General features: G+C 45.3%; 1 protein-coding gene across 1 annotated transcript in view; it reads left to right on the top strand.

The window, feature by feature from the left end:
• CNPY1 (canopy FGF signaling regulator 1) overlaps window positions 1-15,033 on the top strand; it is a 72,021-nt gene that overhangs the window by 23,695 nt on the left and 33,293 nt on the right. The window lies entirely within an intron of this gene.

Here is a 15,033-nt window from a genome sequence, read left to right as displayed (position 1 = left end):
CTTTGGGACCCAAAGTAATCTTTAGACTTAAAATTGAGGTATTTTCTTTTTTTCTATACCTATATTTTTGGCTTTTTAAAGTTTCGAGCAGTATTATTCCACTGTTAATCTTGACAGAAATAAATCAGTGTTATACATGCTATTAAAAGAGAGAGAGAGAGAGAATATATATATATATCCTGTCTTGAGACTTACATCTATCTAATCAGCTTTTGTACTCTGCATCTGAAGTGTATCTATTACCTTCCTTCGAGCCTGTTTGAAGATACTAAGTGACTTCAACTCCTGTTGACTGCAGTGGAAGTTGAGGATTCTGAATGCTTTGCGAGACCAGGCCGTAAAATCCACACCCCTAAGCAGCGTTGTTAAGCCAACCTAGGTCTCTGTGTAGACAGTGATAGGGTGATGGAAGAAATCTTCTGTCACCCTAGCTATCCCTAATCAACCTCAGGGAGGTGGATTAACTGCACAGATGGGAGTACACCTCCACCAGCATAGGTACTGCCTACGCTGAAGTGCTACAGCAGTATAACTGCAGTGGTGTAGCTGTGCCACTGTGGCATTTTAAGTGTAGACAAGGCCTTAGTCTGTAAGGTTTTAGGGCTAGGACCACGTCTTCCTGCAGTGGGGAGCATACTGGGTGGCACTGGATAAATAATAGAAAATAGCATAATCAAAAAGCCCTTGGGAATATTCAGCCAGCTGAAACATTGAATGAATATCCTAGGATGAGTTTTCAGAAGAGTTGTTTTCTCACAGAATGGCCCTGTTGTAAAGATGAAGGCTTGCTGCTCATTTATGTCAGTGCCCACTCCCAGTGATGCTTCTCAGCCCTGGCCTTGTAATATGTAGGCTCCCAAGCTGCCAGCGTGAGGGACCAGGGAATTAATTGTGTTCCCTTCAGTTCTGCTGCTGGAGGAGAAGACTGAGCTGGCCTATGACTTGTCAAGTCAGCTCAGGATTGAATGGGTATGAAGCTTTCTGGACAGGGCCCCAGAGATCATGTGCATTGCTGAAGATGAGAGCTGATTCTGATCACAATGCAACACCAATAACTTTATAATACAGTTGTGCTTAGAAGCCACAACTCTAACTCAGAGCCACACTGTGCTAGGCACTGTATAAACACATAGCGAGAGAGATTTCCTGCCCCACAGAGCTTACAAGCTGAACAGACAAGACATACTCACAATAGGAATGGAAATAGAGGTGTCGAGTTTTGTCCATAATCACAAGCAGAATTAAGCTTAGAACGTGGACTTCCTGGGTCCCAGGCCACCACCCTATCCACTGGACCGTGCTGCATCTTGTATGTTAGGTCAGATTTACACTGGTGTACCCAGTATCAGAATTGCCCACTAATACTAGCTGTGATGTGTCTTTAGAGTAACTTCCTGTGTCTTCTCACTTTGAGCGAGAAGGATCTGCTTTATGACACTTCAAAGAATAAAAGATGGCATTAGTTGCATGTCTTTTTATATAACATAAAATAGATGACTGTTCTAGGAACACAAATCTATGGATGAGCTAAGCAGATCTGACTGCAGCTAACATTGCCGTGTTTAGTCATTAGTAGCAATCTTAAAGTGGGTGAGTGATTTTTCCCCCTCCCTTAATATTAAAAGTCCACATATCTTTAATAAAATCCATGTTCTCAATCCCTGCTCTCTAGTGTAACAGAAAGGTTCATTAACCAATCTTTCATCATTTGTTTAAACATTATTTTGTGACATTGATTTCTTCAGAAGTAAACAAACATTCACGTACTTTGCCTGTCAACTAGTCTCAAAACTGAGTGTTTAAATTGCTGTAGTTTGCTCTTCATAAACAATGTTTCCCCTAACCCCAGCCTGTAGACAGCTTGCCATTGTTTCAATACAAACCTTCTAGAGGAAAACAGATGAGCGTAGCCTATAGCATCATAACTTTTGGATACTGGAGGAGGAAATGCTTTCCAAGGACAGATACATTAGATGGTTTGGTAACAGAATTAGTTTTTGATACAGGCTGGGATCTTGAAAGAGGGCATAAGGGAGTTAGGAGTTCAAATTCGATTGACTTTTCATGAGAGTTGGGTGCCCGCCCTTTTAGCCCCCTTTGAGGACCCCAGCCATAAGCTTTACAGAAGTATATCCATTTTAGTTTTCAGAGTAGCAGCCGAGTTAGTAATCCATTTTAGTGTAATTAGTGTAATGCGTATGACAATTAGTCAATGGCAAACGGATCCATAATATTTATACTTGAGTATGAATTGACCCTAGGTAATATTTTCAAAAGTGTCTAAGTCCCATTTTCAAAAGAGGGACTGAGGACCCAAAGGGCTTTATCTAAACAGCAGGTTAGTGCGCGGCCAGCCAGGGTGTGAATCTACAATGCACTAGCCCACCATGTGGACCCTTCCTCCATGCACTGTAAGTTCCGTTGCATGTTTTGACGTACTCCCATTTAAAACAGCAGTATGTCAGAGCACACTATGGAATTTACAGTGCGCAGTAGCAGGTCTGGGTCACCAGTTAGGCATGGCCTACACTAAAAAGTTTGGCTGACCCAGCTACATCCCTCAGCGACATAGTTAGGTGGACCTGACCCCCTGTGTAGACATTCTAGGTCAATGGAAGAATCCTTGCATCAATCTAGCCACTGCCTCTTGGGGAGGTGGATTACCTACACCAATGGGAGAAGCCGTCCCATCAGCATAGGTAGTGTCTATGGTGAAGTGCTAGAGCAACTCAGCTCAGCACTACAGCTGTGCCGCTGCAGTGTTTCAAGTGTAGACAAGCCCTTCATGTATGGCAAGCTAGTGCACTGTAGGTTCACTCCCTGCCATGTAGACAAATTGTAGGTTTCATTGAAAGTCAGTAGGGCTAAGGAGCCTAAGTGATTGTCATGTCTGACTACAGCTGATCAAAAAAGGACATTTTCACAAACATTTTCTCCCATTTTTATCTAAAAAATTTAATAGTTAGAGAAAAACATTGACATTTTGAATTTAGAAAAATTTGAACCAGCTCAGTGCAGACCTGGATTTTAAAAATAATATACAGGTCTTTCTTCACGCATGACAGGTTCTGATAGGTCTTTCTTTCTTCACGCATGACAGAGTAGGAGTTAGAGCTTGGCTACACTGGAGAGTTGTAGTGCTGGTGGTGGCTTTACAGCGCTGCAACTTACTCACCGTCCACACTTGCAAGGCACATACAGCACTGTATCTCCCTGGCTACAGTGCTGCATGTACTCCACCTCTGCCTGGGGAATAATGATATGCCAGCGCTGCGTGATGCAGCACTGCTCCGCCAGTGTGGCCACCAAAGCGCGCTGTTATTGGCCTCCAGAGGTATTTGGAGGTATCCCAGAATGCCTGCCTCAGCCACTCTGCTCATCTCAGTTTTGAACTTCTACTGCCCTGGCCTCAGGTGACCAACCGTTACAACTCGCTCCTTTAAATGGTGCACCTGGAATTTTAAAATCCCCTTCCTGTTGCTCAGCCAGGTGTGGAGTGCAACTCATGAATCTTTCCAGGTGATCATGCCTCGCATGCGCGCCAAACGAAGCCCCAGCATTGGAGCATGGCGAGTTGCTGGACTCATCAGTGTTTGGAGGAGGAAGCTGTGCAGTCCACAGCTTGCTCGCTCCCAGACGTAGGAATTATGATACCTGATGGGGCAGATATCAAGTGTGCCATGCTGGAAAGGGGCCAGTGACCCGAGAACGCGGGTTTGCAGCGTGCAGGGGTTAAAGTGATAGGAGCTTGCAGAGTTGCCGATTGCAATAGCTTCGCATAGGCAATCATATTGCCTCCAGCGTCTGCCCCCACGACCTGCCGTTTTTTACAAGGGAGCTGGACGCGAATACTGGGGGTGACTCCACCGCCAAAGTCCGACGACCACGCTGGACACTTTCAGAGCAGAGGGGGAGGAAACCAAGCCAGTGGAAAGGTACTGGGGTGGGGGAGACACCCCCGGAGTCCCAGGAGCATTGCAGCCAACATGCTCTTCTCTCAAGCAGGAGGAAGGTAGCCAGTCACAGCAGCCGGTGCGTACTTTGTGAAGGACAAGCAGATGGAACGGAGGATTCCCAGCGTGAAAAACTGCAGGACTGGAGGGAAAGGAAACGCAGAATGTATCCCAGAGAAACTACTGCGGCCTGGAAGAAAAGTCACAAAGCAGCTGATAAGCATCCTGGCGTGCCAAGCTGACTCTATCCATGGGCTCGTAGCCATGCAGGCAGAGCACTACCCACGCCAGCCCACCCACCCCCATCCCAAAGCTCTTTCCCTTGTGCCCCCAATGTCAGCTCCAAACCCCTTCCCCAGCATCCAGGTTCTTACCTCCACAGCTGCTCCAACACCTGTACGTTCACCAACCAGCCCTGAGAACTACGGACCCTTACCCTCTGCACTCAACCCCCTCACCGATTGCAGTATAGGCATCCTGAATAGTGCAGCAGTCATTGCACAGCACTCCAGAGAGGACATAGTTCAACCTGGACTGTACAGTTCCCCACCCACACCCCACTGCCCTTTAGATTCCAAAATTGTGTACTCTGTTAATAAAGTTTTTTCTTTTCAATAAAGTCATGAATTCTTGGTTTGAAAACAAGTCTTATTATGATGCAGAAAGTCAAAGATACCGATAGCCCAGGAAAGAAACAGGCACTGCAAATCAGCTTAGGAAAAACAGATTCCTACTAACAATGTAACACTGCACTTCACTCCCATGCAAGGCACCAAACATTACTGTTGATTTTTCAGCCTCAAATTCCTCCCTCAAGGCATCCCTAATCCTTGAAAGCCCTGTGTCTGGGCCTCTCTAGTAGCCCTGCTCTCTGGCTGTGCAAATTCAGCCTCCAGGCGATTTCGAACCTCGGAGGCCCATTCCTGACTGAATGTTTCACCCTTCCCTTCACAAATATTAATGGAGGGTACAGCACGCGATATAACCATAGGGATGCTGCTTCCCCCAAGTCTAGCTTCCCATACAGAATCGCCAGATCACAAGCGCTCTTCTAAAACAGCCCAAAAAGCACACTCCACAGTCATTCGACACTGGCTCAGCCTGTAGTTGAACCAGGCTGTTGTTGCTCCTGTCAAGCTTCCCTGTATACGTTTCATGAGCTAAGACATTAACAGGTAAGCGGGGTCCTCCAGGGATCACAATGGGCATTTCAACGTCCCCTACTGTGATCTTAGCAGGTCTGGGAAAAAACAAGTCCCTGCCTGCAGCTTCCTGGAACAGGCCAGTGTTCCAAAAGATTCGTGCATCATGCACCTTTCCAGGCCAGCCTGTGTTGAATGTCAATGAAATGCCCACGGTGGATCCACAAGCGCCTGGAGAACCATAGAGAAAATATCCCTTCCGATTAACGTACTCGGATGCTAGGTGGGGTGGTGCCAGAATAGGAATATGTGTCCCATCTCATCGCCCCTCCACAGTTTAGGGAAACCCATTTGTGCAAAGCCATCCACAATGTCTTCACGTTCCCCAGAGTCAACGGTTCTTCTTAGCAGGATGCTGATTAATGGCCCTGCAAACTTGCCTATCAAAACGATCCCAACGGAGTTGACTTTCCCACTCCAAACTGGTTCGCGACCGATCGGTAGCTGTCTGGAGTTGCCAGCTTCCAGATTGCAATAGCCACCTGCTTCTTCCACCGGCAGGCAGCTCTCAATCTCGTGTCCTTGCGCGTGCAGGGTGAGGGGCGAGCTCAGCACACACAGTCCCATGAAAGTGGCTTTTCTCATTCGAAAGTTCTGCAGCCACTGCTCGTTCATCCCAGACTTCCATGACACGATGTGATCCCACACTACTCAGTGCTTGTTTCTTGAGCCAAAAGTGCGTTGGCTTCCACGGTGCTGAGCAATTTGAGCATTTCCGTGAATGCCACAAGCAATGTCGTGTCGTACGCGTCAGGCGACTCGCTATCATCGTCGGACTCCTCACTGTCACTTTGGAGCTTAAGGAATAGCTCAACTGCCAAACGTGATGTGCTGGCGAGTCTCGTCAGCATACTCCTCAGCAGTTTGGGCTCCATTTCCCACAGAAATTGCGCTGCACAGAAACCGTTGGGAGAGTCACAATGGCACCAAACGTGGACGGAAAAACAGGGACTGCTGGGATGTGAAGCGATGCATCACGGGGCATTGGGACAGGAAGCAGAATGACTCGCACCCTTCCGTCCTCTTCCTACAACCCAAGGCGCCAAAATGGGACGAGGTGCTCTGTGGGATAGCTGTCTATAATGCACCACTCCCAACAGCACTGCAAATGCTGCAAATGTGGCCACACTGCAGCGCTGGTAGCTGTCAGTGTGGCCACACTCCAGCCTTTCCCTACACAGCTGTACAAAGACAGCTGTAACTCCCAGCGCTGCACACCTGCAAGTGTAGCCAAGCCCTTAATCTTAGGCCTGGTGTGCGTGCACACAGAAAACACACCAATTTAACCAGATCGGTTTCTAAATTAATTTAGCTTTAAAATGATACAACTCCCTCGTGTGGATCTCTTAAATTGGTTTAAGAGTGCCTAGCCTAGGGAGTTGAATCACATTTCACTTAAATTGGTTTAACAGTGGCTGAAATCAAATTAGCTTAATTCAGTTGCTGATTTTGAAACTGATTTAATTAAAATGGTGTAATTTCTTTATATAGATGATCCCTTACTTGGGTGAATAAAAGAACCTGCCAAATCTCAGTCTTTGGAAATTCTTCCTCCTCACCCTTCTTTTGCTTAGTTCTGAATTCTGGAGCAGTGTCACTTCAACAAACCTCACAAAGATAGAATTGTGGTTTTGTTTGTTTGTTCTGGTTAACATGCAGTTAACTGTCTTTGTCCTTGGTTTGTTCTAAATGTTGCATGTTATCCCACATTAAAGGAGATTTTCCTGTTGATATCAAGTATGTAGTTACTTCTAGTCATTTAGACACCAGAAATTCCAGTCTTTACATAGTCTTTCATATTTATGTTTGATTTACATTGATTTATAACTTAATTTGGATTGATTTCAGATCTAAATTGTGAAGAAAAGCTGGGAAACTAAGCGTGGCAGTATGAGAGCAGACCATTTACTCTGGTAATCCTACTTTTGGCAGTGGTTTATATATCTGATGCTTGAGATTAAAAGAAAAATAATGCATTCTGCCAAATATGCATTGTCCTGTGTATGTGTCAGGTAAGTAGGTGGAGAATTCCTTCTCAGTGCCAGCAGGCAATCACAGCTTATACAGTGAAAATGAGCAGTGATATCTCTTGTAGATATTTACATTTCAGTAGCAATATTGCTAGGTTAAAATATTAAATACATGATAGAAATTGTAGCACCAAATTGCACATGGTGAATACAGATCCAGATGGTGCCAAAGAGATTAGACTGATAAATCATAAAGACTCCCTTTCTACAGAACATACTTATTCATTCATGAGACAGAAAGCATTCTCAATACTACATCTCCACATGCTGAGAAATTAGTCTACTCTGTAGTATATTAAAGTTGACATTCACAGAAGGTCATCATGCCTGATATCCTGGTTTACTGTTCCCAGCTTCTGCTGCAGGTTGCCATGCCTTGCCATCACCTTCTTTTCATCCCCCAGCTGCCAGCTATGGAGTGATAAGAGAGACAGCAGCACAGATATGGAAGAATCTCTTGGCCCACTGCTTTTTTTTCTAGCCCTTCCCTCCCCCCCGCCACCATCACCCCACAAGCCTCCATTTTATAAGGCCAGAAGTTTCCATCTTGGATCTTCAGATCACTCTATCTCACAAAGGAGATCTGCTATTGCAAGAACCACTCCATGAAGCACCATCCGGATTCAAAGTGGAGTTGGATGAGGTGTAATCATTCTTATGGACCCTAAATGGCAACAAATAGATTATTCCACTGGTTGGTGCAAAGTCCATAATTTAACTACCCCATTAAACGAGAAATGTAACCTTGAGTTCCTCCAGAGGGGCCTGTGTGGTGGAGGGTGACCAGACAGGAAGTGTGAAAAATTGGGACAGGGGGTGGGCGGTGATAGGTGCCTATATAAGACAAAGCCCCAAATATCAGGACTGTCCCTATAAAATTGGGACATTTGGTCATCCTAGTATAGGGGTACATATGAGCAGGGTCGGCTTTAGGAAGTGCGGGGCCCAATTCAAACAGTTTTGATGGGGCCCCAGCAGGGATGACTAAAAAAAAAAAAGAAAAAACACACATAAAAAAACACGTGGGGCTTGTACTTACTGGGCAGTGCTCCGAGTCTTCTGTGGCACTTCGGCGGTGGGTCCTTCATTCACTCCAGGTCTTCGGTGGCACTGAAGGACCCACCGCCGAAGTGCCACCGAAGACCCGGAGTGAGTGAAGGACGTGTCGCTGAAGACCCAAAGCACCGCCAGGTAGGTAAAAATTAAAAAGGCACCTCTAGCCAGGGAAGGGATTCTGGGCGTGGGGCCCTCTTAGGCGCTGGGCCTGATTCGGAGGAATTGGTGGAATAGGCCTAAAGCTGGCTCTGCATATGAATGTTCAAGCAAAAAGGTCACGTCTCTGTGGTATAACATCGAGGTGGAACTTTCTTCTCAACACTGCCATCACCTGACTTCAGCAGCTCTCTAAATCTGTCCATGGGGGACATCTCTCTCTCTCTTTCTTCACTTCGCCCTTCCATTCTTTTTTCTTTTAAGTGTCACTTCCAGATGTTTTCACAATCTACATAATGATGCACCAGTGCCCTTTTTTGAGAGATCTAGGATGTTCTGCTTCTTGGGCTGGGGCACGTTTTCTAGGGATGCTGGGGAGTCTTACTACCTAGTCCATAAATAGATGTCTGTTCTTTGTTACTTATCCCCAAAGTCTTCTGTCACAGTTGCTCAGGTTTTCTGCCTTGTGTTTTTTGAGCTTTTTTGTCTAACCTCAGGGCATTGAAATTTGCACCCCTTTGATATTCTATGAGGGTTGGAGGGGCTTCCCAATCAAATACATGTCAGATAGTTGCTTTTCTGTTTTCTACGCATTCTTCTGGTCTGGAGTTATGTCTGACATGCCTCACCTCCTTCTTAGATGGCAAGCTCTTCAAGACAGACTGTGCCTTTCTCTGTTTTTGGCACATATCTGCTGCAATGGGATGCCAGTCCTGATTGGGAACCCTGGATGCAATAATAATGTAAATATGTAATTTCCCCCGGGGTGTACGAAAGAAGATTTACTTGCTATTCATAACTCTTATTGACAAGTCCTGATGCAACATGAAGCTGCTAAAAGTGATGAACCCATTTTAGTCGTCTTGATTCTTCATGACAGTTAAAACTTTTTGGAGGAATTTCAGGCAATATTAGCTTCATGGCTTTGGAGGAAAAAAACTTCTGTCCCTTTGTAGACTTTGGCCCAGAGTATCCTCTCTTGTGATAAAATCTGGAGTGAGGGAGTATGTGGAGGATCTCTGTAAAGACTCTTGCATGGAGCTCCCCCACAGTATCATCCCATGCCCCTCACAGAGAAGGCTAGAGGTCCCATTCACAAAACCAGGCAGATCATTCAGGTGTCTATGGGGTGCCAGGGCCATATGCATGGAGGCCCTGTTCCTCCACCCCAGCTCTGGCTCTAGGCAGCCCCTGGGAGCCATTCTACAACAGAACCCCCATGGCTGTGGTTGGCCCTGGGACTCCTGAAGGGTGTAGGGCTCTGTGTTCGGCCTAGGGCTAGGTTACCTTTTGCAGGGCTTCTCTTTAGGGGTGGGAGGTGGCTTGTGTGATTTCTCCAGTCTACCCATTCTTGCTGCCTCTTCTCATTCACTACATGCAGATTTTGAACCCACAGAGAGGTTTCATCCAGTCCTTAATGTCTGGGAGGAGAGGTGCCACCTGACCCCATCTCCTCCTCTCTCCCACTGGGATGGGATGGGAGCAGAATTTGGTAGAGGTAGGTTCCCTCTTTGTGAAAATCTTCAGGGGACAATCTGGGCCTTTGTTTTAATTATTCTTCCTCCTCCTGCTCCTGAAACTCTAAGACAGCTTGTTTCTCTCTCATGGCACCTGTGGAAATGGCTCTCTTGCGTTCTGTTTCTGGGGGATCTGCAGTTCTGTTTTGAGGCCTGCAGCCTTGCTGTTCTGAAGATCCTCCTCTTAGTGGTGTTTGTTTTTCTCTGCATTGCTTATTTCAATCTTAGCTGCCTCTTGCAGGTATGGCTTTTCCCTGTCCCTACATCTCCTGTATGAGCCTGGTCTGTTTTCTCTCCTCCTGCAGCCTGAGGTGGAGCAAGGCAAACAACCCCTCCCCTCACTGCAGAGGCGCCTCCCTTGCTTATTCTTGCTTTCCCTTATCTCCAGCTGTAGCAGGCTATTGCTGACACCATTTCAGGTGGTGGAGCTGTCTGCACAGAGTAGCCTGATCTATAGATTATGTTTAAGAACCCCCCAGTTATCATTGTGAGGGTAGAGAGATTCTTGTCCCAAGTTCAGACCCCATATTATTAAAATTACTGTATAGTTGGAAACCCTGATGTGCACAGTTGCAACAGTCACGCTATAGGAACTCCTCTATATTTACAAATAATCTATTAATACATTTAGCACAGTCACAAACAGTCTAACTCAGCAAGGTAGATAGAGAGATTACAGAATGTACGTCTGAACATCAAACTTACACCATCCCTTGCAGAACAGCCTGAAATCTTCCTCATCACTGTCATCATCCTCATCTTCACCAGTGGCCATCTTTCTGGCACCTCCAAGAGCTACATTTGTCTCTCACCTACTGCCCACAGCTTGGGATGTCACTTTTATAATATGTTATGCTGGTGCTACCATGTCTAATGCATATTCAGCAGAGGTTTCTCCACTCTTCTTTATTAGTATTTCCTCCCCTTACTAATGTTGAGGTGTCCTTCTATAGGTTAGACTTTTGATACGTGAACTACCATTTCAACTCATGACCATATCTGATACTCCTTGCTTAAATGGATTTGTGGTAATTACTTTCATGTTCCTTGCAGTAGCTCTTACAGCCTCCTATCATTGAGCAAGCTCTTCTTAGTATCTAAAATCTAAAGGTAACCGTTGATCTATGCCAAGGGTTACAGCTGACTTAACTACCCTTATGCAGACTTATGCTTAATCGAATGTCTTGCAGGATACTGTAGGTTTCTTTCGTTACAGGGTAGCATAATGAAAGCAGCTAAATAAAGGCAAGGCAGTGAATATATAATAAAGGCAAGCCCATGAGGTACAACAGTGAGGCAAGCGTGGTAGGTAGGTGGTTAGTAATAACCTGGAAGTGATACCGAAGAGTCAGCACTAGAGTGTCATACATTTGCCAGCTCTATCATGCAGTCCCACATCTCAGCTGGATTGTTATGCATCCAGCTGGGCTGTGGGAAGAAAGCAAACGGTTGCCTACAGTTCTGCCTGTTGGCCCCTAGATGCTGCTGTGGCATCTACAGAACTGGCTTCCTTTCACCTCCTCTCTCGCTGCTCCTCCTGCTGGACATGGGTGTGGAACAAGCAGCTGATCTGGGAGGTGGTGGCTGTGGGGGTAGCCGCACACAAAGGACTTTGATATCCTGGGCTCCACCCCCTGCCCTCATCTGATGCTCCCAGCAGATAGTGCCACCACCATTAGCAGCCCCAGCACCCACCTATCTCCTCAGGAGCAATATTAACAGCCCCAAAAACTTCCCACTCAGACTGTCCCAGCCACGCCACCTGTCACCATCAAGCACCCATCCACCTACCTCCTATAGGCAAAGCTAAGTTCTATAACCTACTCTCCAACCACAGCTTGGGGCAGGGTGTGTTTGAACTTAAGTTTATGGTTAATTTCCAACTCATTTGACTAGAACTCATTAAACACTTTGCATAAAATGAAGAGCAGAACAAAACCTGACAATAATGGTATAAAGAGACCTACTGCATTTCTCAAATGCTGCCTCAGTGGCCTCATGCGGCCAGCAGTGGCTTTTTGTGCAGCCAGAGCCTCTGGAGTGGTGATTGGGGTGGGGTGGGGGGCAAAGCAGTGTTAACAAAGATGAAAATATCACTTTTCACAGAAAAAGACTTACTAGCTGCAAGTCAGAAAAAAAAAAAGGCAAAAGAAATGACAACAACAAAGACCAGAACATGCAAGGCACATTATTTGTTTCCATTCTGTTTAGGTCCAGTAAAGAACAGAGATTACTATACATTGTTTTTATTATTGAGTCTGCAATAAAAACCTGTATAAATAAATTACAATGATTTGGACGTGTATATGTGCATATTTATTTGTTTTTCCTAAAGTTAATTAAGTATTTTAGGAAAAATTGTCAGAGTGGCCACCAGCAAGAGTTGGTGGCAGCCCTCTGAGGCCACCAAAATTTTTCTTGTGAGACTCCCTGGGTGCACATGTGCCGTCTGCCCCTCATGTCGTTGACCCTCCATGTTCTGCTTTGTTGGTGGCCTTCTGCAGCCCTTATGTGGCTGCGTGAATTTCTCCTGATTGTTATTGCAGCCTGTGACTTTGGGATTCTCAGATATGTGCCTTATCTCCTCTCATATCTTTTCCTGGGGGCATTGTTGAGCAACATAGATTGATGAAGATAAGTGTTAACTTCTCACCTGGATGTTTAGATCCAGAAATTTCAGAGTATTAAATCGCTTCCCATTTCTTATGAGTCTCTGGGGCGTTTCACTTCCTGTGTTTATTATTGTAAACCATGGCATGCAGTTTGTAGCGTCGTCTCTTTGGCATGAAGTTCTTATTACCCACTTGCTGCATCTGCCTAATTTGATTGTTTTAGTCTTTAGGCAGCAAGATATCCAGTGGAGCAGATCTAGCTCCTAGACATCAAATAAACAGTAAGGAATTACTTTATTGCAAAAGGCGATAAGGGTTACTTGTGTCATAGTCAAAGAGCCTTATAATGGCACCAGGAAAGGCCTATGTTGTACGTTGAGAATGTGATGGAGGACGATATATAACAGTGGGCAAAATAGAAGCACGTTGTGGTAGACTCAATGAAAACCTTTCAGAATCCCTGTGCTGGCATGTTAATCCTGGTATTACCCTGGACTGCAGGCTTAGAGCATCTTAAAAATGGCAAGAGTCTTGTCTATTTTTCATGGATAGTGAAATAAGTGGGAATGTGATTTGGAGACGATTCAGTAGATCTCACAAGTTCATTCAGAGGGAGGGAAAATTCCTCAAATTATCAGCATAGATTAGAAAGGAATGTGATTTTATTTTCAGATATTATCTGAGATGATGGAGTTGCACAATGGATGGTATGAACGGTACTTTTAAAAAAATAAAATAGTATATTTGAAAATATTCTGTGTAGGAGATTGAAGTGGTAAGCATACAGGCTTGGAATAGGAAGGAAACTGACAGCTCCTCTCTTCTACAATTTATAAAAAGATTACTAATAGTTGTCATAAAAATCTCTGCTAGGATAGCAGCCAGTTTACAGTCAGATAAAAAAGAGTTTGCTTTACATGATTTACCATCTACCAAATCCATACTAATGCCAATAAATTAAGTGATAGTGTACAGTAGGTCTGTAGAAATACAAGTTAAAATATGCTTCTATTGCTCACCACTGACATCTCCCAAATCCCTTTTATCTCAATAAGATGTCAGCTTCAGGGCTGTATTCCAGGCTATATGGTATATTCTAGTTTTTGAAAAGGACTTTCCTCTAGGAACATAGGAATTGCCTTACTGGGTCAGACCTATGCGCCATCTAATCCATTATCCTGTCTCCAAAAAGGCCAGCATCAGATGCTGCAAGAAGAAGGTGGGAGCAAACCCACCCCACAGTAATTGGATATGGGATAATCTGCCTCCTGGAAGGTCTTGCCCTTTCAAAAAAATTTATTAGCATTAATTAGTATAACTCTGGATGTTGTTTATATCTCATTTTTAATCTTGCCGAATTCTTGGTCTCAGCAATATCCTGTAGCAACGATTTCCATAGTTTGTGAAAAACTACTTCCTACTATCATTTAGAATTTGCTATCTTTAAATTTCCTTGAAGACCCATGTTTTGGTGGGTACTCACCTCGGAGCACTCCCTTGTGTCAAGGCTGGTGTCAATGCCATGGCATGGAAGGGTAAGCGTACCCCTGCCTCAGGTTCCCCTAATGGGCTTTCAGTGCTGTTTTCTTATATAGTGAACAGTGTCTCTCAGGAGTCTAATTTATTTAACCAAAGGCTGAACAGACACCCAAGCAAGCCTTCATCCCAGCTGGAGGGATGAGTTAATCTTAGTCTGTCTGCCCCACCTGAATTCATCCATCTCCTCCATCCAGCAAGGCCCTCTCAATGCTGGCACCCTCTGGGGTTGGGTCTCTTGCCATCACCAGTGATCTTTGCACTCCAGCCCCACTCTCAGGGATCAAACCACTACAACTGTTTTCTGGAGTTGTGTGTTATTCCTTTGCAATCAGACAGCCAGCCTCTGTCTGATAAAGTCCTTTTGCTGGGGCTAAGGCTCCCCGGGGGTTCAGATACTCATAGCTTTTCCCTTGCAGAACCTCTTCCCTCTAGAAGTATCTTTCCTGTGTTCCCTTTCTTGGTGAACTCCAGCTCTCCTCAGAAGTCCCTCCCGAGGTCTCTTCCAACCATAATCTTCTATGATTCTATGCGGTAGAAGAGCAAAACTCAGAGGCAGAGTGGGAGAAAGGAGAAATGGAGGTTCCTAGAGGGAGAGATGAGGAGCTGGTGAAGAAGGATTCACTGCTGAACAGCAGTAAGATGGGTGGAGGTGGTGATCCCCAGGGAGAGAGGTCTCTGGGTAGAACCCCAATAATGGCTCCGGATGCCAGGTTGGGCTGGTGGGGAGGAAGGGACTACCTCTCCTCTCTTGACCTCTGGACTGCTCTCTTCAGGCTGTTCTCTGTTGATTATTCCCCTGATGATGTTTCCCCCTCCATCCCAAATGCGGGCAATTCCACCATCTGCTCTTAATGAGGGGCATCACCAAGAGACCCCTATCATACAAAGGATCTTGATTGGATGGTGGGATATCAGGGGTGAAGTGGATCCTCTGAGGCTAGGGACCCTGGATTGTTTTACATCTCTTC

The sequence above is a fragment of the Chelonoidis abingdonii genome, chromosome 2 (genome assembly GCF_003597395.2).
Source record: "Chelonoidis abingdonii isolate Lonesome George chromosome 2, CheloAbing_2.0, whole genome shotgun sequence".
Lineage (NCBI taxonomy): Eukaryota > Metazoa > Chordata > Testudines > Testudinidae > Chelonoidis > Chelonoidis abingdonii.
The sequence above is the reverse complement of the archived record's forward strand: the minus strand, read 5'-3'. Positions and strand labels throughout refer to the sequence as shown.